Here is a 25,148-nt window from a genome sequence, read left to right as displayed (position 1 = left end):
CAAGGCTCCATCACTGCATTAGAATTTTTTTAACAGTTAATCCTATCAATTATCCTAGACTATAAGCTATAATATTAAAAGAGCCACGGAATGCACAAATAAATGTGCTCTGTCCATAAAACACAGGACAAATCCATGCTTTGATTTAAAATAATGTGAACATAAAAGAAAATTACTAGGCTATGAATGTATTTCCCAAGGTAATACTCAAAGGAACCTAATTCCAGGATTTTGAGTTCACTGGAAATTAAACACATGTATAGACATCAAGAGCCCAGGGGAAATTCTTAAGAAAATTAAAACTTGAATTGTCAGTTTGCCCAAATAGCTCATCATTTAATTAGATATGTAATTCCAATGTCATTTTATTTTGTTCTATAATAGATTTCACTGCCAACCATAAGTTTCACCTAAAGAATTTTTTAAAGAAGTGAGCAACTATCACAGACTTTTATATCTTAACAAAACAGCAAGAGTTTTTTTAAGTCATCCTTTTTACTTCACTGTTTAATATAAGAAGCAGATTGCTTTTTCTTCAATTTATTGTGAGGAATTCTAAAATGAGTTTTTATGACAAACATGACTGTATTTTACTTTGAAAAATCTGTAAAGCAAATATGAAAATGTTTTTGCTTCCATAATACATTGTAGCAGTTTCATCCATTTACATTTTAGGGAGGACAAGTTTTACCAAAAAAATAGCAATAGTGTTTCATATTTCGGGACTGCAGAACAATTTTGAGATCAACAGTAGAAGGAAAAGGGACTGTGTTAGTTGATGCAAATTTCTATTTGTAAGCCAGTCATCACTGTCAGGGGGAAAAAAAAAAAAAAAGAAGGGAGCAAATCTAGGAGAATAAAATAAGCTTCCCAATAGGATGCTGTTCTCAGGGAAAAAATAATAAAAATCCCAAGAAGGTGATTTTTTTCTCCCTTTTATGGGACAGATTGTGCAATACCCCCAAATCCTAAGAATTTACTCTTTGAATCAAAATCCAACCTAAATGATCATCTCTATGTTTATATTTGTTTAAATTGATTGGATCCACAATCTTCTGTCCGACACTAAAGAAATAACAATGGAATTGTCCCCTTTATAATGGTTAAAAAAATAATAATAATATCCACCATTCTTAGCTCTGGGTAGTTTTTGCAACTTTTAAATGTAGGGATGCATGCTGATTGAAATATCCTCTTCATTATATAAAAATATAAAGTATCGGGTGATTTATGGCTATATTGACAAGTTACCACTTGCAGCTCAAAAACATTTTTAGCTCATTTGTTTTAGGTAATAAACATGCACACAATGAAAGTATTTCAGCTTAAAGCTTTTCAACAAACAATGAACTCTCTGATTAAGGCAAGATAAACAAGAGTCGAAGGGGCCTACTTGAAAACAAAACAAAAATACAAACTAGTCTTTTACTATTTGCTTGGCTTAAGGCAAACTGATAAATATTTAATCGCTGCACCACAAAGAAGTCCACTTCTTCCTAGATGCAAAACTCTATGGGGTGCTATTACCTCTAGCTGTGGACCCAGAGCTTCCATTTACAGGATCTACTATAATAGAAGTTACAGCACAGAACAACTTGTTAGGAGGTCTGGCGGCCAGCCAGTCTCTAAATGCATATTCATATTTGAAGATATAGGTTTTCTTTGTTAGACACATTTATGAGATGTTTCACATGCATCTCGTTTGTTGTTTTATTCCTATGAGTTAGAATAAAACAGTCCCCCCATTAAACCATAAATAATCAATAATTAAAATAATTGCTTCCTTCAGGGAACCAATAGGAAATACCGAAGAGGATAATATTTTTTTCTGAAAGAGTGCAGGCCAAGGACCTGAAAAACAGAAAGAGCTCACCACATATTGTGTGTGGTAGAAGCCTGATAAATACAAAGCTGAGACAAAGTTACATAAGATACCCTGGCTGCTGATTAGAGCTTTGCGCTCACTTTTAACGGTGGCCATAATAAAGACAAAACATTTTTAAATAATACATATCTATAACTACTCTTAGTTTTCATCAAATTCTCTAGAAAACTGGTTTTTGTAAATATCAACAAAGCCTGAGGTGAACTTACACACAGTACGTTACAGTTTATAAGCACGTACTATGTGCCAGGCCCTTAGTATCTATTATCTCCAATCCTTAGGACAGCGTTGCAAGGCAGAGATTTAATAGAGGGAGCACCTGGGCCATGAGAAGAAAATGTCTTGCTTTCTAGTAGCCTGGATAAAAAAATGTACATCAGGAATTTCCGTGCAAATTCAAAGGCTTATGCTTACATAGCCTAGGCAAGCTATATGAATGCTATTTTGTCAATTGACGCTTTATAAACTGAGCATAAATGGCACCATGCCTAATTGTACTTAAAAAAGCAAAATAAATAAACAAGCGAAAACTAAAGCTCACATGATTCTTCCCTGCATTTCTCCATCCTCGTACTTTATACTGGTTTTTATAATTTTTAAAATGTAAGAACAAATGTTTCACATGTGTGTTCTTTACTACCATTCAGTTGTTAGAACTTTGGAGGATGGAGCCCTATCTTCAGTCATTTGCTTACACATTTTAAATTGAAGAATCAATAAGTATGTTCAACTACATATTACAGAATTAGAGAAACCAGACTGAAAACACAATCCAAACTTCTGGATAATCATGATTTTTAAGCAACCCGAATCCAGATACCACCACCATTCCATACTCTATAGAGTGTTATCATGAAGACAAATATTCCTTTGCTGTTCTAGAAACTCAATATATATTACTTCATAAAATAATTTTGTCTTCTTTCTTATTTAATTGCCCAGGAAAGGATAATTTCATTTTTATTCAGTACCCTATTAATTTAAATTGAATCTAATAGACTTGTTTAAATGAACAATTTTAGCCTGAAGAAATTTCTGAGTTTTCTACATCAAATATCTCAGTCTTAATTTATTTGGCTCATCTCAGATGAAATTTAATCTCCATCAACATAGGAAATAAATGTGAAGAACCAAATTTCTCTGTCCCATGATTTTCAAAAAGAAAAAAAAAAAGCTCTTAATTCAGTCTAGATTCTAGGAACATATGAGAACCCCAACAACTGGCTATTTAATTGTCCAGGTAATGCTTACGTAGGACTGAGCTTTCTACTGCCTGAGCCCTTCTTGTGTCCATCGTACACGTTATTCCAATGCCTTAGTCTCATACTGGCCTAGCAGGTTTTGCTTAAAAAGTAAAATTTCCTTAGTAAAACATTTACCCAAATGAATATTTTTATCTGTGTTTTATTTTTTTTACTGAAAATACATTTTATAGAGAAAATTAAATGTTATTTACCCAAGATCACATATCCATAGCCTCTGTGTTCCTTTTGGCATTGCTAAGTCTATTTTATTAACATCAAGTGGACATTTTGATCTTCTCCATTAAGTTTGCTTGGTTATGTCCACTCTTGAAAGTCCTTCACTTGTGCTTCTAAGATCTCAGGGGCCGATTATCAGTTCAAATGCTCAACAGTACGTGCACAAATAAAACATTACAAGATAAATAAAACCAAGCAATGACTTAGGTGGATAGACCCTTTACCCCAGGGATAGAAAATCCCTGATTTTTCTTTTAAAAAACAAACGTAGGGGGCACCTGGGTGGCTCAGTCAGTTAAACGGCTAACACTCGATTTTGGCTCAGGTCACAATCTCAGGGTCATGGGACCGAGCCCCACGCTGGGCTCTGAGCTGGGCATAGAGCCTGCTTAAGATTTTCCCTCTCCCTCTCCCTCTGTCCCTTCCCTTCCCTCCCCCCTCTTAAAAAAAATGTAGTGACATAATTTGAAAATGCAGCTTCCAGTTGTAGTCAGTACCATTTTTCTCTGAAACAAGAGAGTGAAGTAATATGAAAGTACACGTTTAGGTGAGTCCTCAACTAAAGTGAGTCCTCTGGTTAAGCTACCTTTCTTGCCTCTCACACTGGCAAGAGACCAAGTAAGGGTCATTCACTCAGTCAAAAAACATTACGTGATCAGTGAGTGCCAGGCACACATCTAAGCCTGGGAACGTGTGGATTGTTAAAACGGAGCGAATCAGAGACCAGCATTGAGAGCAGCCTGTTCTTTTTCTTCTTTACAACCCTATACTGAGCCCCACGAGGGACTGGCACTCTAAGGGGACGTTTACTACAACTGCAGGTTGGATCAATTCCTAGCTACTATAAAGAAGTCAGCAGACCACACACCGGGAGGATGGTGTTTTCAGTGGTCTTTCTTTAATTTGGGGAAGAAGATTCTCCCACTAAACACTTTGAACTACTATAACATTAAACCACTTTGTTACTGCCTCTAAAGAGAGCGTTAGAGCCTCTTTTTACCCACAAGTATGGGGACGTCTGAGAATGGAAGTTGGTGCTACTAGCAATTATATCAAGGTATCAAGTATCATCTGGCCCAGGTGCAGGCTGATGAGGACCTACAGCCATGCTACCCATATGGCACTCAACTGGCCTCTATATATTGGGCTGAGCATTCCCTTCCCTCAAACCCAAACATCCAAAATACACACACACACACACACACTGCCAATTGCAAATACTGACTCAACCATAATAGCTATATGATCTTGGATAGGTACTGAGTCTTTCTTACCCCAGTGTACTTATCTGCTAAAACAGGGATAATAATAACCCCTATATTACAGTTTTATGATACTTATAATTATATAATTATCAAGGCAGGTAAAGCTCTTGGCATGTAGTTTTGAACACATTACATATCTACTATTATAATTATTGTTTGCACATGGATTTGTGGCCTTTGGAGGTGACGCCAGAGGTCATCATGGGACCTAGGTGGTAGCAATCCGAACATCATTGGCCAGTAAAAAATATCCCCTTATCTGTTCTCACCAAGAGACTTTTAGAAATTTCCAAAAACATTCAATAAATAATACTGATAATTCTATAAATGTTTTTAAAAAGTTAAAAATAAAACTCATTTCCTTTGACTTAAAAAAAAAAAAAGAAAAATTTCCAAATACTTTTTAAAGATCTCTATTGCTTTACTTTTTTTTTTTTAATTGCTTTACATTTTTAAAACTACATGCTGAGTAACTAGTATGGTAAGGTCTTCTGTCACATATTCCATAAATGCCATCTCACTCAGTCATCACAGATCTACGGGGCAAATGAAAAGGTTGGCTAACTTGTCCAAGGTCAAATAAGTAGTCATTGACGGGCCAGGAATTGAACCTGGGTCTCTCATTTCAACCCAGGATTCTTCCCATCATACTGAGTTTCCCCTTTTCCTCTTCCCAACCAGCTACCAGACATAACCTCAGAGAAGCTTTGGAATATAAAGTTTGGGCACATGATTTGCTGGAGAGTCTATGGGTGAGGGAGAGGAACATACACTCTTATACACTGATCTTACAACTAGAAAATACTCTTCCCCATAGAAGGGAATTTGACAGTATTTAACAAATTTACATCCATGTTTACCCCTTTTCTGACTAATCACACTTTTAGGAATCTCTCCCAAAGTACACTGACAAATATATAGAAGACACATGCATAAAACTATTGTAAGACGACTTATAGCAGAAGACTGGAAAAAAAAAAATCCTTAAGTGGATTGTTTGAATAAACTATTTTTATATATCCCTAAAAACTGAAAAGATAATGCAAATATATTTTTTAAAAAGGCTACACATCAGGGAGAAAAAAACAGAATGGATGGACAAAAATGGAGTCTAATCTTCTCTGAATATACTCTACCCTGTAGATTTGACTTTGGAACTATGTAAAAGTTTTATATCATTATACAACAAAACAGAAAATCTAAACATTTCTTAAGGCAAAAATCATATGAAATAAAGCTGTAATTAGAGTCTGTGATTTAACCACAGAATGACTTTTTCAAGTGAATTTTTTTAAAGGCAATTTGACCGTACATGGGGGCTCCTGGCTGGCTCAGGCAGAAGAGCATAGGACTCTTGAACTCAGAGTCATGAATTCAAGCCCCATGTTGGGTATGGAGCCTACTTTAAAAAATAAATAAAAATAAAGAGAAAATAAATTCTAAAAAAGGGTAATTTCTGGGGTGCCTGGGCATCTCAGTCAGTTAAGCATCTGACTCTTAATTTGGGCTCAGATCATGATCTCAGGGTTGTGAGATCAAGCCCTGAGCTGTACTTGGCACTGGGCATGGAGCCTGCTTAAGATTCTCTCTCTCCCTCTCCCTCTGCCCACTGCCCCCGCACCACCCCCCACCCGTCCCCCGCTCACATGCTCTCTCTAAAAGAAAGAAGAAAAAAGTTAGAAAAAAAGGTAGTTTGACTGTACATGCCTAGTGGGATGTTTCAAAAACACAAAATAATAACTAGAATATTTTAAAAAATCATTTCAGTAACTGTATCGTATAGGATAATATTGGTATTTTCTGAAACTGTATATATGGAGAGATAGCATGACAGCAAATAAGTTATTAGGAATAACATTTTTTTGAAATTACATTATAAATGTAATTTTATATATGCCATTCCATTGAACAATAAAAAAAAAAATCAAGGTGGTGTAGCAATGAGTATGAGCACATCTTTTAGAAACCATCAGGCTTGGGTCCAGGACCTTTCAGGGGATGAGAAGAGAGATACTAATATAAAATTTAAAGAGGTTAAATATAAGCCCTATAATTATAAATGTACATATCAGCAAGCTCATTAGGGATTTTCTCTATTAAAAAGTATACATTTCTCATATGATCCCCTGAAAGACCTAGAAACTACTGACACATTAACAGCCAAAAGCCCTACAGGCCCAGATGGAGTCTCTAAGTATCATTTCCCACTAAAGGAACCAGAGTTCCTCAATGAAATGACTATTTCTAAGACTAGGGCAGGAAATAGGCAAGACAATCCTGCAACATCTTAATATACCAGAAAGTATAGAGAATATCAAAGAATATTGATTTGAAAAGACTAAGAAACCAAAATGAAGACACTCCCACCAGAAAAAGATGGGACAATTTGAGCACTGAAAAGAAGAGTAACTGCAATTCATTGAAACATGTATGCTAAAAATCCGTGAGTTCATTAAGATACAAAAAGCAAATTGGTCACCAATTAAAGAATACTAGTGAACCAATTCATTGTTTCTAAAACCTGTGTAATAAAGAGAAAGTATGAAGTATTTGATCTGCTTTCCTATGTGAACTCTACGTGACGGTAAAAAAAAAAAAAAAAAAGAGTTAACGATGAAAAGCTCTTCTTCATATAAGAATTTCAGCTCCTATATCAAAGGGGAATGTTAGACTTTACTACGTGATGATATGAAATAATTATTCTTCATTTTTTAGTGTACAACAGTATTGGAATTATGTTTTTATAAAAAATCCTTGTCTTTTAGAGATGCATACTTGCATATTAGCAGATTAAAGATTATATAATATCTGAGACTTGGTTCAAAGAATCCAGTGGGGTTACAGATGAAAAAAAAAAATTAGGTGATGAGTGGTAATTACTGAAGTGAGTAATGTGTACTTGAGGGATTCCCTATATTACACTCTCTATTTAAAATTTTTCCAAATAACATTTTGTTTGAAACGTTACGGGATTAATATCAAATCCTTAAGTAGGCTCTGAACTAAAGTTTCGGTTTATTTTTGTTTGCCATTTTATTGAGATTTCTAGATCTTAAAGTAAAAAATTCTTATTAAAGTCGATCCCCTCCAAAAAACAAAAAAAAACATCCAATTTTTTTTCTCTATTTTTGCTTCACTTTCCAACAAAATGTCTGTTCCTGTCCTGACATCAAAAGACCAGAATTTTGCCATAAGCAATGACTACTTGAAAATTGCATAGTGGTTTGAAGTGTTCAGGCTGGTAACAGCACTGTAAACCCTGACTAATCCGTATTTTAAAACATTGCCCTTCAAAAGAGCCTAGGAAGCTATCAGTTTCTCCCCAATCTGCACAAGCAACCATCTGACCCACTCTTCTTCACAGAGACCCATTCCACATTCAGGACCATGCACATCATGGACATAAATCTAAAAAGAATGAGACAGACAGGCTATGAACAAGAGTTTTTTAAAAGCTATGCTTATAAGACACTATAGTTATGATTTATATCAAAGGACTAAAAAGTAATACAGCTTTTGAATGCATAATAATAACCACGTATTTCAGACCTACCAACTAATTAATTTGTAGATCTACACAGAAGAGTAAGAAAGTGATAGTTTCTAGTAAACTTTGAAATATTCGGGCGCCTGGGTGGCTCAGTTGGTTAAGCGACTGCCTTCAGCTCAGGTCATGATCCTGGAGTCCCGGGATCGAGTCCCATATCGGGCTCCTTGCTTAGCAAAGGGTCTGCTTCTCCCTCTGATCCTCCCCCCTCTCATGTGCTCTCTCTCTCATTCTCTCTCTCAAATAAATAAATAAAATCTTTAAAAAAAAATATTCATGAACCTGTATTTTATTTTCTGTCCTAATTCAGTGCAGTCAAGTGATTCTCAAGGTGTATATAGGTAACTTAGGTTGTTTTGTGATACAGACACGGCCACGGGTACTCCTCCAGGGAAACTGAGGAATGGAGTCAACTTTAACTAAACTGTATCTGTCGCCATTAAAAGTGACTATCAAAATTAAATTAGAGAAATTCAGGTGGAGACCAGTAAGACTGGTGAAAAATACCTCCTTTTCCCATGGCAAACAATTCATTTAAATTCTCATCTCTACAAAGAAACGTTGTTTCTTCCATAGAAAATTGCCTTTTACTATGAGAAACGTGTCATTGGATCCTGCAGAATTTATAAAACACAGCTTTTTTTTTTCCTTTAACAGTGTCCAGAAAGTTGAAAGATGACAACGTTTTGAACAGAAAAAAATGAGAAATTTAGAGAAAAGGAGAGTAGCAGAGGAAGTTCATATCTGGATGCTTTAATGATCTTCATGTTTAAATACATACGAATGGTCCTTAAGGGGAGAGGTAAGTTTTCAAACATCTACTATGAAAGAGGAGGCATTAGTCAAATCGGTGATACAGAGTGATGACACCACAGCAAGAACATGACTGCCGGATGAACAGGAAAAGATTTCCTCCAACGAAACATGAAAATTTGCTAGTAGCTCTGCATTACACCAGCATCACAGCAGGAAACACAACAAAAAGATGTGGTGGCTGAATCACACCTGGGGCATATGAGGATGATGAAAGATAAGAAGGGAAAGGGTAGAGTTTGCAAGAACAACCACACTCTGCAAAACACAGGTAGTCGTGTCCAGGTGTCCATTTTATTGATTCACTGCCTGCTTTTACGTGCCAGCACTGGGTATACAATGGCAAACACGGGACAATGTTTAATAGGGTCTGATTACCTTATTTTTCAGTTTAATGAAGGAAAAATAACTAATACCAGTGGTAGACCTTAAATACATATAATATTTACACTATGTGCATGAAATGCCCACCTTTACACTTGATCTAACCCAAATCCTTAAAACTCAATTTCCCAAATAAATGACAAGTGCAGCCACTTCTCTCTACTCCCTCTGCTCATTTCAGACCATCACCATTTCTTCTCTGGTCAACTGCACTATTTTTCTCAGTTAACTGTTTTCCTGCTCCAGATCTTCTCATCCCTACTGCCTTGACCTCGAAAGCATCCTTCACAAGCTCATTCTTTCCAACACAGCTCTGAAGCAACTGTTCCCCTAGTTAAAACCCATCAATAAATTTCCATCACTGGAGAATAAATTCCACGCTTCTTAGCATCATCTTCCTTCCCTGTCTTCTTCCTTTGGCCACTCTTTCACAGTTAAGTGGGCACTGACTATGCCTGTCTATGCAGCCTAGAACACTCCCACTTCCTCAAGCCCACGGAATTTCACCTTTTCATCCTCTGGAGAAAAACACGAATATACAGAAAATTCAGCCAGGAACATCTGACTGGCCAATGGGAAAAAGCTTGATCACATTATTAACCAAATGACAAAGGAAGGCAACAATGATATGATGACATGCCATTTTCACTCTTAAAAGGGACAGAAATTAAACTTTAATAACATTCTATCTCTTGGCATATTCACACAATATTCACTCAATATTGTTTGTGAAATCTATACGAGTCAAAAAATATTGAAATACAATTGCAAGTAGCAGCTTATAAAAGGTATAAAACAATTTTAATTGGAAAAATATGCCATATATACAATATTGGCTATAGATACATAATATGGGTGTAAAAGCATTTTTAATGGAAAAGAAAATGACAAGAAACCCATGATGTTATTTGCCTGTAAGAGGGGCAGAAAGGGATTCGGATTTGGGATAGAAAGAGAGGTTAGTTGTATTTTATTTCTTTAGTAAGAAAAAAATGGCATGCCAAAAGTTGTTATTTCTAGAAGATAGGAATATGGGTATTTATTTTATCACTTCTTTTTTTCTGCATTTAAAATTTTTTCTCAGTATGAAAAAATGAATAAACAAAGAAGATACAGTTGGTATCCTCAAGGAGCAAAGCAGTGAAGATGTAAAACAGCAATTTTGATAATATGTGACTGATGCCATGTTAGAAGACTAGACTATGCCAAAAGCAGAGAGGTCAGCAGCCTAACTGACCAGGAACTACAGAATTGCTCCTGAAGGGAGTCGCTAGCAATGGAGAGATGAGGAGAAGTTGATGAACTGAGAACTGGGGGTTGTGTTTCTGTGTTGAAGGCAGTAAAACAGTATTCACAAAGGAAAGCCAACAAGAGAGAATGTGATATGTGGGAGGAACTTGAAGACATTTTTAATGTCTCAGGTTCAGATGGTGTGTAGACAAGCAACAGGAATTGAGGCAAGAAAGGCAGGCAAGGGTGAGATCCTGAAAGGAATGAGATCCAACTCTCAGGAGTTTGAACTATATCCTGACTGATGGTGGGGCCACTTCGGGCTTTAATTAGAGGAATATTACCAGCTGTAGTTTATAGAAAGATCACCACAGGGAGATGGAATAGTTTGATCTTACCATAGGCTCACAATAGCCTATTCTTCAATAGGCTAATGAAGAAACAATAAAGCAGAGGGAAGGGAATCAGGAGGTATTTAGGGACCGAAAACTACAGAATTAACTACAGGTGACTGTGAGGGACAAAAAGAATGAGAAGATGGCTCCAGGTTTCTGACTTAGCCCTCTGGATGAGGATGATGCCCTTCACCTAGTCAGGAAATATGGAATAGGGTAGTATGTAGCTTGGTTTGGAGCAAGTGACAATCACAACTATAATTGGAAAGGTAAGTATTACGACTTTCTGAATACTATCTTGCACTGATTTAAATTTAAATTAAAAATCCTACATTTCCCAATGATTGGTTTCCCAGAGTTATGTTCATTTTATTAGTATTGGTTCAAAGACATCTTAAGATATACACATTAAAATCAAATCTATTGTTGTTGTAAGTAGTTTTCTCAAGAAGAAAAAATTAAAACACCTACCCCAATATTCTGAAACAGACACACAGTTCCCTAAGTATCTGCAGAGTATTAGAATAACAATCATGATATTTCAGCTGGTAGAAATATTTTTATATAAAAGTCTTATTATCTTTCTGGCACCATGGAAAAATAAGCTTATTTATTTATAGATGTGAAATTCCTTTAACAGATATGTGGGCAGTTCAATAAACAAAACTTTTCTCAATGTAACCTAATATGACCCATTATTCCATGAGAAATGTCCCTCCAAAAAACCCCCCCAAAAAACAAACAAAAAAAAAACCACAGGACTTTCTTTGCCACAAGAAAAATTAAATCCCAAAGAGAACCTCTTTCAATCAGTATTAATGTCTAGAACCTGGCAAGCTATTATCAGCAACCTAGTCATACGTGTGGAGTATTATTCTTTCAAGTGGCATATAATACAGAAAGTCAAGGTGTTTACAGGACAACCAGCAAAATACTTTAAAATATACACCAAATGTTAGTGTATATGATACCAATCCAGAAAAAGTAAAATAATCGTTTTTCTCCTACACTGTTCTAATACTTGATATCAGAAATGATTGCTGACATCAATTCATTAAATATTTCTCCTAACAGCAAATAATCTTTCATTGTTTTGTACAATAACAGAAGTGACAACCTACATTTATTGGGCCCAGACATGACCCTAAGAATGCAATCTGTCTCATCTTTGATATTCTTCCTTTCATTTCATCATCAAATCAGTTATATTGCTGATTTTTGCAAACCATGACTGAGCTACTCTATCTCATATGGTCTCAACATACCTTTTGTTTTCTAGTTGAGTCCCATATTCAGGATAAAACTCCCACAGTCGCAAAGGGACTCTTCTATATATAAATATTTGGGCCTTTCAATGACCTCTGTTCAGATTATCTGTGTTAGAAAAAGTGGAGCCCTCAAAATATCCCATCTGTTCTTCTGCAGCACTCAGATACTTTGCATTAGGTAAGGCCAGGTGATAGATTCTGGCCAGTGACCTTCACATATTAGGTAGAAGTGGCGTAGGCCATATTAGCCAAAGCAGAGAAGAAATGCATGGGACCCTCCAGGTGTCCCTACCTCAGGCAAGGTGACCAGCAACTTTCCATACAGTGGAGCAGCCGTTCATTTGAGTCCTCATGTGGCTATGTGGAGTACAGCCCCTTTCTCTACCTCCTTAATAATCCAAATTGGACAAGTAGTGTGAGAGAGACATAAACCCCCCATTGTATTAAGCCACCAAGATGTGGGTGGCTTTTTATTACAGCAGAATAATTTAGATTAGCATGAACAAATAGAGTAAACCCCCAAGGTCAAATATGCAGCATGAGAAGAGTCTCTCCTATTGTAATAGGAAATAGGTGACCATTTAAAAAAATAAGTCTTAGCTCCTTCTAAACTGTATCTAATTTACAAAGAGATTTGGGGGATATTATTTTCAATTGTGATTTTCTATCCCCTTGAAGGGTAATATTACATAGAATTCACATTCCTGATGAGTTTGACAACAAGAAGAGGCACTTTGTCTTGCAAACTCTATCATCAAAGAACTAGACTAGACAGACCTCCTCATCCACTTAAATATTTTTTGAGCCCCTCATTGTGCCAGGCACTATTTCAGACACTGGATAGAGGAAAATGAGCAAAACCCATCATAGTCCCTGCTCTTAGGTAGCCCCTCTGCCCATTAAGTTGACAAAATAGTCATCAGGGAAATAATTACACATGCAAATATAAAAATATCTGTGATGGTCTTTAACGCTGGTTGCCAAATATTCCCAACTTTCTACTTTCTGGTACGTGGATGGTAAGGCTGAATATCCTGGCCCACCCTGGGTGAACGGAGGCCATTTGACTAGTTCTGACCATTGCATTGTGAGAAAAACTAATATGTCACTTCAGACCAAGCATTTAATTGCTCCAGAGCTGTCTCTTTCCTCTATCATTGCCCCCCCAACACTGAATTGATGACTGCTCCATCAGTGACTATGATTACTAGAGCCCTGCTGACTACAATGAACATGTATTGTGAGTAGGGAAAAAAAAAATGTTGGTTGTTTACAGACACTGAGCTTTGGGGTTTGCTTGTTAATGCAGCATAACTTAGCACATCCTGAGTGATAAATACCTTCTCCAAATTGTGTCCCGCGTTATAATTCCAAGATTTTTAAATACCCTATATGACTTTGGTAAGAATTTTATAAACTTGTCCCTTCAGCATAAAAAAGTTTTATGAAATTACTCAAGTCAGAGCTAAATCCACTTTTTTAAAAGTCTTTTTAGCTTTTCCAGGTTTCATCTGAACACTTTTATGACAGGACATCATTCTCTATAGCATGAGCACTAAACTCAATCCTTTTCAAGTACAGAGCCTGTTGTCTACAGAGACCACAGGTGCCGTATATCAGACAAGCTGGAGCAGAGCCTTGTAATATAGTTTGTTCTTGCAAGAGGTGAGTTAATGTATGCTTTGAACAAGTTCACCTCCCAAGTGATCCTTGCTTTTCAAGAAACCTTTTTAACATTTTCTTAGCACTCATTCCCTCCAGTAATCCAGTTTCGGGCATTTCATTTTGTCTTTTATGCTCTTTCTCTTGGCAGATGAACCAGCCTGCTGCTTTCTTCTTATGACATGACTTCAAAGGAAAATCAAAGGAGTCCAATTTTTTTCTTAACCCAGTTTTCAACGTATTAAGTACATTGATGCTTGCTGACTAGGCACTGTTAAAGTCCCCAAAATATCCTTGCACCAGTTCAAATGGAGAAACTTGGAAATAAGGCAGTTAACTTCAGGATTTATCTAATCATGGAGTATGCAAGGTACAGCCAGTGCTTGTTTTTTGAATAAAGCTTTATTGAAACACAGCCACACACCCTCACACACATGTCTATGACTGCTTCTTCCTTACCACAGCTGAATTGAATAGCTGCAACAATCCGTTTACTATCTGACCCTTTTCAAAATAAGTTGGTCAAACCCTGACCTAAATAGTCAATACTACTTAATTTGTATAATGCACCAAATCCTTAGTATAATCTTTAAAGCCTTGCATGATTTGACACCTTCCTCAATTCAAACTCTTTTCCTCACCTTTGTGTTCCAGTCACAATGACATTTTCAGATCTTTAAGGACTCCATGCCCTCTCTGAGAATATAAGAAGGAGACTATGGTTTCTGTGGATCCCTCTCTCTAAACATTTTCCCCAACCCTCTCTGCCCACCCCACTCTGCCTGCCTAGCTCTTACTCATTCTTCCAAGAGTCACTTTCTCAGAGAAGTGCCTTCTGACTGCTGTTTGTCACAGGGTCCCAAGTCTTTGGTGACACACTATCAACAACCCTGTTTCTTACCTTACCTTGTATTAAATTATACTTACGTTAGTTTGATTGATTAGTTTCCCCCATAGACTGAAAAGTGCCCTTAAAGAAAGGACAAGTGTGTTTTTTGTTCAATATCTGTGATTTAGGCACAGAGTAGGTGATCAGAAAATATTTGCTGAAAGAATAATTGGATTCTTGGCATACACAGACTTAATATAGGAAGTTTCAAATATTTACAATCAACTCCAATAATTCATTACAAACATTCAATGGTAATTCTCCTCGGGCCCTGCTTTGAATCTCAAAATTGATTAAGGTGTGAGTCAGTTAGCTAGTCAGTGAATCTGGTGGACACCAAAGATACTTATTTTATTGACAGCTTGCTACTTCATACTCATCCCCTCTTACAGAGTAACTCAGGAAATAATTTTTTAATGGTGTATTTTTGAAATAGAAGTTCCTTTTAAAGGAAAGTCAACCGAAACTGCTAAGGGTATTTAACCAGAATATATACATTTGGATTCATTTAAAAGTAAAATTTTGATTTTTCAGTAGTTCCAATCTAGGCAGGGAATGAATCAACCATATTATCTGACAAACAAGAAAAAATTTAAAAAGTCTTGAAATTGTTTCAATACATTTTCCTCTGCTATAAAACTATCAAAACAGTGCTAAAATTAGAGAGAGGTTGAAAATAAATTAATTTTGTGAAATGAGGACATATTCAGAAAATACTTGTCTCAACAGAAACCTAATTCAAATGAAATGTAAAGTATATGTAATCATTCCTCTGAAGCAACAGAGGCTGAGAGCAGTATTGAAGCTAATGAGCCAGGATTTATCATATATAAAATTTGGTTCACATAGTTTAAAAATCTGGCTTTCAAAAAAAAATTTAAGAGGCTGAAAGTTGACCATGAAGTTCTTTCTAAACAAGGGTTATCATAAAGAAAAAGGTTATAGGCCAGAAAGATATTCCTCACAGATATCGCCAAAATAAAATGCATCTGTGAATATATACAAAGAGCAGAAATAGCCAATTATGGATTATGTCTTAAATTTGGTAGCTCTATTATATGGGAACCCCAGTTTGGAGAATAAGAATAATAATCTATGGCCGTATACTCTATTGGGTCACAAAGGTACCATATGGATCAGTTTAATAAGTGCTATATTTGGAGAATATCTTGCAACACAAAACCATGAAGCTAAGCTTTTCAGAATTTCTTGGGATTCATATGTACCAAAACGATATTTACAGATTTGAATGTCCTAAGACACATTCCTCAACAATGTCAATAGTATTCATATGGTTCCCTCTTCATTAGTAAGATACCAATGTAAAATAGCATGAAATATGGGGAAAATTTATCTCTCAAACAGAAAAATCAAAATGTTCAGTATACCCTTAAGTAAAGCATCTCTTCCTCTCCTGTTGATGTCTTTCACAGTGTTCCTACTATATCTTCTTTTCATCCTACAAACTTGTCCTGGGCAGTATTACTCATTCCCTTGGGTTCCAATGACTACTTCTAAGTGAAAATTTCCCAAATCATAATCACCAGCTAGAGTTCTCCCCAGAGCTTTGACTCTAAATATTCAACTGCTGCTTAGACACTTGAATGTGAGTATTTATCAGGCACCGGAAATGAAAAGAAAAAAATATCCAAGTGGAAACTCTTGTTTTCTCTCACAATCTGTGTTTCTTTTAACCAACTTGAAAACTGGAGTTTCATGCCTATCCCTTTCTTCCTTACATTCTACATCTAAACCATTACCAAGTCCTTTAGAATGGAACTACTAAAAAAGTCCATCAGTCCATTCACACCCATTCATCTTCACTGCCACCTTCCTAGTTCAGGTCATTATCATCAATCCCTTCAATTACCTCAATAGCCTTTTATTGAATTTTCTTGTCCTGATCCATCTGATTCATTTTCCTCATTGCCTTCAGAGGAATTTCCTGAAACTCTTTAACAAGGCTTACAAAGTGGTTCATGATCAGATTCTTGCTTATTACTCAACCTTCCCCCATTCCACTCTTTACTCCCGATCCCTGATTTCTCCTCCATTATTGTCTCCACATTTAAATTCCAAACATTCTAAACTTCTTTTAGTTGCTGGAATAGTTTATACACTTTCTCACCTAGAACTTCCCTATAAATGAAAGCGCTAAATTATTTGCCTGAAACATTCTGCCCCATCCACCCATTCCTAACCAGACTGCAAATTCTAATTACTCTGCTCATCCTCAAAAATCTCAGATTTTTAGTTTGTGACTTTTTCTGGGAAATCTTCCCTAACTTCTAAGAATCTGTTGTTTTTCTGTCATATGCTCCTATATCTTGTTTAATTTATTGTTGTACTTAGCTCACCATATGTTATTTACTTTTAAAATCATTTTTAGTAGATTATAAATATCATAAGGCAGATATAATTCTTATTTGATTAATTTTGATATTCAAAGTTAATAACAAAATATTTGGTCCATAGTAGTGACTTGATAAGCACTGCATGGATGGATGGATGGATCAGTGAATCTACAGGCTCATTTCCACTAGATTTTCTAATTGATTTATTCTGTAAATATTTCTCTTAAAATCAATGACAGTCTAAAGCACTACTTCTCAAACTTTTCCCAGGCATTATTACTACTGACCAAAAAAATGTGAATTAGTACCCTCAGGAAATATATTAACTTTTGGGGGTTTATCTGAAAACTGCATGTGAACTTTCAGTTCCATCTCATTATGTGTTTGAATATATTTTAATACAAATCAGTGTTTTTCTTACCACATGCCCCATCAAAAACTTTAAGTAGAATTTATATTCCACAAGATGGTATCATGTTTATCCTTCAGTTTTGGCTATCTCTTGGCATGCTGATATGTACTCCAATAGGTATGGATACAAGAGTTTAAGACACTATCTACATACAGAATTGACTTTTTCACAAGTTATTGAGACATGTCTTTTGGTAGAAATTGGATGTTAGTAACTAATAGCAAATGCTGTATGATTTCAAGCAATCATTTTAGTAGGATACAGGAACAGTTTTTGTCCTATTGTGACCTCTTTGACCATCAAGTTTATGTTTGTTAAAGCAACTAGAAGCCCACCTGGTTGCCTAGGCATAAATGGAATACCCTGGATTACAGGACAGGCCAGCTGATGTACTGTGTACAGCATGCTGGTGTTTGACCACTTACTTTGGGCTACTACTGTGTTATATATTTAGGCCTTTTAAATGGCGCATGAGATCAGTGTTAATGTGCAAAGCTTTAAAAACAATGGAGGAGGAAAATGCACTTACTTGAAATGTGAGTCTGCAGTTGTGCTAGAAGGCAATTCTCAGGACTCCTTTTGGAAGGGGCCATCAACACTATAGTCCCACCAGATTGCCACCGCAAAGCAAGGACTCCATCCATTCCCATGGTCACTGATCATTTGTAGTGAGTACTCTTAGTTATTTATGGAGATAGGTAAAACAATGGGTTTAATGCTATACTTAAATGGTCCCTTGTGTCAATGAAGTCCCTTCAGTAGACTGGAAAATCAGTTTATCTTCTTTACCTACCCACCTATCTTTTCTCCCTCCTTTAACCTCAAATTCCCATGAAGAAATCCAGCAAACTCTTATAATGAACATTATCTAAGGGCAATTAGACCAACTATTAAGTCATAGAGCTAGAGAAGTATACAGTTGTAAGAAGTAATTTTTTTAAAGATTTTATTTCTTTTAGAGAGAGAGAGAAAGAGAGAGAGCAGGGGGGAGGAGCAGAGGGGGAAGGAGAGGGTGGGAGAAAGAATCTCAAGCCTGACTCCACGCTGAACACAGAGCTGGACTCAGGGCTAGATCTCACAACCCTGAGATCATGACCTGAGCCAAAATCAAGAGTCAGATCCTTAACCAACTGAGCCACCCAGGAACCCCTGCAAGAAGTATTTAAAAATCATACCATAAATACTGTTATAGTTTCAATATTTTAATCATCAGTGGAGTTTTTAAAGGTCTTTTGAAGAAAATAGTGTAAAGAAAAAGGCAGAAAAGAGTATGTTTCCAATCAAGCTTCTATTTTTAAAAGAGCTTCCTTGTTCTTTTTGATTCAAAGATTATAAAGTGAAACCAGCAGAGGAAAAATACAAAGAATGTCAAACTCTATGGGGGGTGGGAGGGATGGGGTAGCTGGGTGACAGACATTGGGGAGGGTATGTGCTATGGTGAGCGCTGTGAATTGTGTAAGACTGAGGAATCACAGACCTTTACCTCTGAAACAAATAATACATTATATGTTAAAAAAAAAAAAAAAGAAGATAGCAGAGGGGAAGAATGAAGGGGAGGAAATTGGAGAGGGAGACGAGCCATGAGAGACTATGGACTCTGAGAAACAAACTGAGGGTTCTGGAGGGGAGGGGGGTGGGAGGATGGGTTAGCCTGGTGATGGGTATTAAAGAGGGCATGTTCTGCATGGAGCACTGGGTTAAACGCAAACAAAGAATCACGGAACACTACGTCAAGAACTAATGATGTAATGTATGGTGATTAACATAATAAAATAAAATTTTTTTAAAAAGATATACTTAATAGCCTTAAAGAAAAAAAAAAAAGAATGTCAAACTCTGTTATCAGTGTCCTTTTTGAAATGTGGCTATGTCTTTGAGCCAAAGCCAGAGATAGGAGTACTGAACAGTAAAGAAATCATGAATCCTGCTCTCAGATGAGCTCTAATGTCCTGAACTCATTAGCACCTGAGCCAAACTATTAAGAGGTCTGGAGTATCTTATGATGACTTTGATTTAGGATTGCCACACATAAAAATGACTTCAGCTGTTAGGGCAGTAATTGTTGAATTACCAGCTTCAGAAACTATTTTCCATTGTTAATATGGTAATTTTTAGTAACTGTTTTAATATTAATAAACAAGTTGATTAATTTGTTATTTTTCTATGTATTTTCAATGCTTGCAGTTGAAATTTCACATCTCAAGAATAAGAAGATATGAAATTTAACATATTAAGAATAAAAGGATACAAAAACTAAATTGAAATGCCAACAGCATAACTAAAACAATACCAATACTTTTCAGAAAATATTGAAAAGCCATTACAAGAGGCACAGACATAGAGATCATTTGGGATTGGAGCTATTCTCAAGGTTTTACCAAAATCATTTCATTATTAATATATTTTCCTTTGTAATGGATTTTATGAATGCTCTAACATATCTATAAACCTTCATTTCCAGTATCATTTTTTTTTCTAATTTAGCATAAAGATTTACTTTCCAATGATGTTGCAGGGCAGGTGCTCTGTGACGCAAAATTTAAGAACAGACTCACTCTCAGATCCTACAAACACAAGTGTGCCCAAGGCATATCACATCCCTCACCCTGGTCCCATCCTTGTCAATACCCCCCGCAAAAAAAATCAACAATAGCCTCAAATACTCTGTATTGAAAGAATAAAAGTTTTACTTATTTGGAGTGAAGTAGTAAACACCATTCATTGAAAACTTCCAGGCACTGTGTTGAATGGTTCACATGGATTACTGCAATTAATACAACAATTGTGAGGCAGATGTGATTCCTCACATTTTGCACAGGCAATCTGAGATTCAGTACAGTTCAGGAACTCACACAAAGCCATTTAGAGAGCAAGGGCCAAGCTAGGGTCTGAGGCCAGATCTGTCTGACTCAAAACCTAGCATTTTTAATCAATCAACTGTCCTATCTGTAGGGAAGGGAATGATATGGATCTTTTACAAAGTGATATTTTTTAAAGCCATGTCATTGCTTCAAACCATGAAGGAGCAACAGCTAATGGTTAATAAGGTATTGCTAACTACAAGTCATGACAACTCTGCATGAATGGATATTCCCCAGGAAGCTGGTTTCATCTCTCACACCTAACATTTCTTTCCCCAGAGTAGGAAATTCTGCTGGTGCCGTGCCCAGGCCCCTTTCCCAGGCTGGAGACCCATCTCTCAGCTGCAGCAAGGGCTGGCTGCTGATGGCTTGGGGCGGCACCATTCCATCCTTGAGAACTGCCTCTATGGGGGAGAGCCATGTTGCCCCAGGACATGCAGCAAGTTATATCACTCATTCTACCCCCACACCTCTAGCCGGAGACAGGAACTGACTGACCTGACACCCCGCTCCTTAAGGAGGAAACCCCTGTGTGGTGCAGATCTCTCTCCAGACCACACCGTGTGTTAGGTTGAGGCTCAGCCTCTCCTGACAGGATATCCTTGTCCTGTTTCTTCTTCTACCCTTTGCTGCTTCCTCACTGTCACAGGTTTCTCCCGAGAGCACCCCTCAGGAAATTGCTGGCACTAAAATCTCTGCTACAGGCTCTGCTTCTAGACACTGTGCCTGGAAGACCTGCCTGTCTTCTCTCTACTCTCTCCCTATTTAATCCCAACACATCCTCCAAGTGCCACTTCTAGAATGCTCTCTGTGTTTACTCACCTGGCAATGATTCTCATTCTCCTCTATATTTCTCACATCACCTATTTGACTAAGTTCTCTATATTAGTATTAAATTATTTTTTTTTTCTGTGACAACATTCATTTCTTATCTCTATCCATAATAAGACTATACACTTTCCTGAGGGCAAGTACCCCACTGCATTTATACCTATGACAACACTAAGCACATTAAACAATATTACCTGCTAAAATAATGTATTCAATTTTAATTTATCAATACTATTATGTTAATTTATAAATATTGATAACAAAATGCTTGAAATGCTTCCTCTCTACAGGAAGAAAATAAACATTTTTCCTTCAGTCTTCACTGTGCCTTTTCAACGCCAGACATCGGAGGGCAAAAGAGAAGAGCTCTTCCTGACTGTCAAAGCCATGGTCACACATACTCTCTGAAGTTAATTAAAAGGAAAAGAGGATACCACATGCCAGGAACAGAAAGGAGTAGGTTGGGTCCCTATTCTTACCTTCCCACACAGCCACCAATAAAACCAGCCCTACTGCAAATGAAACTTGCTTCAAGAGACATGCCAAAGAAGGCTAGCACCTCTCACTAGAGACACTTAGCTATCAATGCTCATGGCTGTAGGCTACAGTCATTCCAAATTAGAACTTAATTCATTTCACCAGACGACAGTTAGTGTAGACAAACCAATGGGGAAGGATCAACTTAATGATGATAATTCTATCACTAATCATAAAACACATTTTAAGTAAAAGCATCCTGACAAGAGAAACAAATTAACAGAATAAGATAAAATATGATTTCCAACAATTGAATTTTCTATTCTACAATGCAAGTTTATATGTTGTCATTCAGGAATCAATTTTAGAGAAAAATTATTAGAGCAATTTTAAAAAATATATTATTTATTCTTTTTTTTAAAGATTTATTTATTTATTTGAGAGAGCGAGAATGAGAGAGAGTACATGAGAGGTGGGAGGGTCAGAGAGAGAAGCAGGCTCCTCGCTGAGCAGGGAGCCCGATACGGGACTCGATCCCGGGACTCCAGGATCATGACCTGAGCCGAAGGCAGTTGCTTTAACCAACTGAGCCACCCAGGCGCCCTATATTATTTATTCTTAAACTGTTTTTATATCACTTGAAACTTTGAACCTTATCCAATTTCAGTTATAAAGACCCAAATAAGTCATCTTTTTAACTGTGCCCACAAGGGGCTAGGAAAATCAAAGGCAGCTGAAAAGACACCTACAGACTCTTAACATTGGTAGGTCAAGTAATATAGAAGAGAACTGTTAAAAATGACAGAATATTTGAAGGACATTCACACACTTTAATTTCTACCTTTATGTCTTGAACTCAGACTCCATTTTATCCCAGCAGAAATTTTTAAAAATACCTTTTAGCATAATAAAAGTCACCATAAGTGTGCATTCTTTCAAGAACTGATTATTAAACAAATCAAAAAGTCTTGTGGCTAAAATATGACATGGGGTTCAGAAGATTATTTCAATTTTTGTAAGAAATTTGATAATTTGTAATCATAATAATGCTGGTGATTGGCAGTTTATAACTTACACATTTTAAAGAAAACAATATCATATTTCTCCCTTTAAAAGCCAGAATCTTTTTTTTTTTTAAAGATTTATTTATTTATTTATTTGACAGAGAGAGAGAGAGAGCGAGAGCAGGAACATAAGCAGGGGGAGTGGGAGAGCGAGAAGCAGGCTTCCTGCCGAGCAGGGAGCCCGATGTGGGACTCGATCCCAGGACCCTGGGATCATGACCTGAGCCAAAGGCAGACGCTTAACGACTGAGCCACCCAGGCGCCCTAAAAGCCAGAATCTTTAATTCAATTTATTTAGTCCTGAAATAAAAATTATTTCCACCAATATCTACACATATTGTTTTCTCATATAGATGTTTATTATCTCTTTTGAGACCTCAAAATAACTATCAGCTATCATTGTATTTGGTGTTAATCTTCACCCAGCATTAGATCTGAACCCATCTTCATGGGAATACCAGTTATTCCCAAAGTATATGATGTCTTCCATGTGTAGAACATTTTTAATTTTCCGTGTTCTATATAAACAGTAACATTGTTATGGCTTCTGCATAAAGAATATTAATTTACTTTAAAATAAAGAAAATATTAACCCAAGTCTAAAACTATTACAAGAAGTAATATAACAGTTGAAATACATTATCAAGGAACTGGGAATTCATGTGAATTGTCTTTAGAAATTGAAATGTCAGTGGTAATCTAAGATTTCAAAATTTCTGCTAAGTTGCATAAATGTGATTATTACCAAGTAGTATTGTCATCCTGTGGAGACTAAAGAAGTTAAAAAAAAATGGTTTCCCCTCTGTCATCTGCCCTATAGTTATAGTAATCCTATTCAATTGACCAAAATGTGACCAGAATTAACAGTGATTGTTCCCAAATTGTATCTGCTCAGGAGTCTTGGCCCATAACTAATAGGAGCAACTGAGGAAGAAGACCGAGTACTCTCCTTCAGAGTTTGGGAATTATAGAAACCGAATTTGGCAAAGTCTCCTATGGAGTCTTTTACTAGAATAACTGCCTGCTTCCAACCCTTCCTACAATCTGTTTTTTCCAAATAGCAGAGTAACCAAGTATTAAAAAAGTATTAGATTCAAAATCATAAATAGTTTTCCCTGCACTTAGAATAAAATTCAAACAAAGCCCCACAATTTACAAGATCCTATATAGTATGGCCCTCACATGTCTTCTGATTTTACCTCATATAACCCTTACCCTGGCTCATATTAGCCTTCATGGCTTTGTTTCTCTTCCTCCAACATTAGAAGTTTATCCCCACGTGAGACATTCATTCACATCTTAGGACTTCTGAATTTCTCTGTCCATTTGGAACCCCCTGCATCTCAGATCTCTTGTAGCTGGAAAGTCCTCCAGCTGTACTTACCTCTTTCAGCAAGGCCTTCCCTGACCACCAAAGTGACTCCCACCCCCATGAACTATCAAGACACCTGTTTCATTTTCTTCCCATTCCTTATCACTATCTGAAATTACTTTATTGATTTGTTTCCTTTTCACTGTTCCCCACCCCCCCCCGCCCCAGTCCCCATCCCTTCTAAAATGAAAGCATCACAAGAACAGAGACGTGTCCACTCCCTTTTTTTGCCTAATGGTTAGAACAGTGGCTGGCACATAAAAGGAGTTAAAAAATACTTGTTGAATGAATGAGTGAATGAAAGAATGACATGAATATGCTTTCAACCCTAATATATTTACTAAGCCTAGTTGCCCAGAACAGACGATCCTATTCAGGACATCCGTGTTGCTACAACTTCTCTTCAGTCATTACAAAGACCAGCCAGCACAGAGGAAAAGGCTTTCCTTAATAGTTGTCTCATAATGAGTTCCTTTTGTTTGATTGAATAAACCTATTTCAGCTTTAGAATGAAACTAGAATGAATGATATCTTTAATTCAAAGCCTTAGGAAGCAAAATTGGTCCTCACAGTTTAGGACCAATTTTGCACAAGGTATGGGATCTTGTCCTTGAGCAATGATGAACCTGGGGCTAGGAATGTTATGTCTTCAGAGATTGAGTAACTTAGAAATAACCTGAGGTGCAAAGCTCAGGCTAAAATGGGCATCGTCACTGCGCAACAAAATCTGTGCTTCCCTAGGGAGAGAATGAGGTCTTCTTCCTGGGAGCCCAGGCAACCCTTGTGTTCCTGGTTGACAGGGATCCCCCTACAGTCTTGAGCAGGGAGAATTTTAAAATATCTGGCAAACATACTCATCAATTATTGGTCAGCACACATTCCGGTGGTCTCCTCAGTACAGTCTCAGACAGGAATAAGTAGCATGAAAAGTGGTCAAGAGTGTGTCTCTGAACCTGAC

At 36.7% G+C, this 25,148-nt stretch overlaps 1 protein-coding gene across 1 annotated transcript in view; it reads right to left on the bottom strand.

Moving 5' to 3' along the window:
- Positions 1 to 25,148, bottom strand: part of LAMA2 (laminin subunit alpha 2) — a 621,471-nt gene that overhangs the window by 519,355 nt on the left and 76,968 nt on the right. The window lies entirely within an intron of this gene.

This window comes from Mirounga angustirostris, unplaced genomic scaffold (genome assembly GCF_029215605.1).
Source record: "Mirounga angustirostris isolate CCGP_5_RB_7025 unplaced genomic scaffold, mMirAng1.0.hap1 SCAF_8, whole genome shotgun sequence".
NCBI lineage: Eukaryota > Metazoa > Chordata > Mammalia > Carnivora > Phocidae > Mirounga > Mirounga angustirostris.
This window is presented reverse-complemented; position numbering and strand designations above follow the sequence as displayed.